The sequence below is a fragment of the Elephas maximus genome, chromosome 3 (genome assembly GCF_024166365.1).
Source record: "Elephas maximus indicus isolate mEleMax1 chromosome 3, mEleMax1 primary haplotype, whole genome shotgun sequence".
Classification (NCBI taxonomy): Eukaryota; Metazoa; Chordata; class Mammalia; order Proboscidea; family Elephantidae; genus Elephas; species Elephas maximus.
Window position 1 is genome coordinate 20,935,136 of NC_064821.1, and position 1,805 is coordinate 20,936,940.

The 1,805-nt window shown below is 42.3% G+C and overlaps 1 pseudogene; it reads right to left on the bottom strand.

Moving 5' to 3' along the window:
- Nucleotides 1-659: 659 nt before the first annotated feature.
- Nucleotides 660-1,590, bottom strand: LOC126074072 (olfactory receptor 7G1-like; annotated as a pseudogene).
- Nucleotides 1,591-1,805: the final 215 nt, after the last annotated feature.

The window sequence follows — 1,805 nt, forward strand, 5'->3', positions numbered from 1 at the left end:
AATGCACTTAGTGTAGTGAGTTTAATGAACTTCAAGGATGATCAAGAAAAAAGATTATGACCATGAGATAGCAGTTGAAAGGCAAGCTGTTTTATTGGTGTGATGCATTGACAGCTGCTTGTAGGGTGTAATCTTCCACAGTAGGAGGTCTTCCAGAGGTAAGAGGTGCAGGGAGAAAACAGAAGGGGAAGAAGGGATGAGAACTCCCAGGGAAGTGCAGAAGGAAGGAGGGAGATTATGTGTCCCTGTGAGAAGCCCTACTGCAGCAAGTTGGGGAATCTCTGGGTCAAAGGTACTCCAAAGGCAGAGCACATTAGGATTATTATAGCGACAGGTCTTCGCCCATCTATGGATAGCAAACGTTGGGTGTATTTTTGTGGGATAAGTAAGGGAGGAAGGCTCTAAGTTGGTAAAATTCTGATTACGTGGGCTATTTTTAAAACAATTAAGTATGTACAAATTTGAGTTTGACACTGGCACACTTTTTTGAGCTTGCTATGAAGAAGTACACAAATGGGGGCTAATATACAGAGGTTGTTTTTGACTCATTTTTATAACGCTTAGCCATTATGTCATCTAGTTAGGAATTCTGACTCTCCAGTATTTCTTTTACTTTTACTCATTCTAGAAACCCAAGCCCAAAGCAGATGACACAATCACTAAAAATAAAGTATCCTACCAATGATTTTTCTCACGGCTCCCTTCATGTCCCTGTTCCTCAGGCTATAGATAAAAGGATTCATCATTTGAGGGACCACAATGTACATCACGGAGGCTACTGTTGTCCTCCTGGAAGAGTGTGTAAATGCAGAACTAATGTACACTCCAAATCCTGTCCCATAGAACAAGAAAACAACTGTGAGGTGAGAACCACAGGTGGAAAAAGCTTTATACTTTCCAACAGCTGATGGCATTCTCAGGATGGAGGAAACAATTTGAGTGTAAGAAAAAATAATCCCAGAGAAAGGAATACCACCAAATATGCTAGACATAAAATATAGTATGATGTTATTGATGAGGGTATTGGAACAGGCGAGCTTGAGGACCCGAACAACTTCACAGAAGAAGTGGGGGATTTCCAGGTCTGCAGGACAGTCTTAGCAACATCAGACTATGGACCAGGGCATTCATGATGCTAATGAACAAAGAGAGTATGACCAGCAGACCAAAGAAGTGGGGGTTCATGATGACTGTGTACCTCAGTGGATGACAAATAGCCACATAGCGGTCATAGGCCATTATTCCAAGGAGAAAATTTTCAAAACTTCCAAAAATTATGGCAGCACGTACCTGGGTGAGGCAGCCTGTGTAAGTGATAGAGTTTCTCTGTGTATTGATGTTCACTAACATCTTCGGGACTGTGGTTGTACTTAAACAGATGTCCGTAAAGGTCAGATTGGAGAGAAAGAAGTACATGGGGGTATGGAGGTGGGAATCATAGCTGATAGCCAGGATGATGAGCAGGTTTCCCAGGATGGTGACCAGGTACACGAACAGAAAGATGTTGTAGAGAAGGGGCTGCAGTTCTGGATCCTCTGCCAGTCCCAGGAGAAAGAACTCTGAAACTCCTGTTTGGTTTCTGGGTTCCATATTGTTGATTAAACTGATGGAAAAGATAAGTGACAAGACAATCAAATATGTGGTCCCTGGACCAGCAGAAGCTTCATCACCAGAGGCAAATGCGATCTGGGAAGGGAAGGAGAAGAACGGAGAAGACTAGAAAGTTTGTGTCCCCTGTACGCATATTATTTGGCTATTTATTAAAAAAAAAACAAACAAACCTGAGTCTAATACAGCTGAGTGTA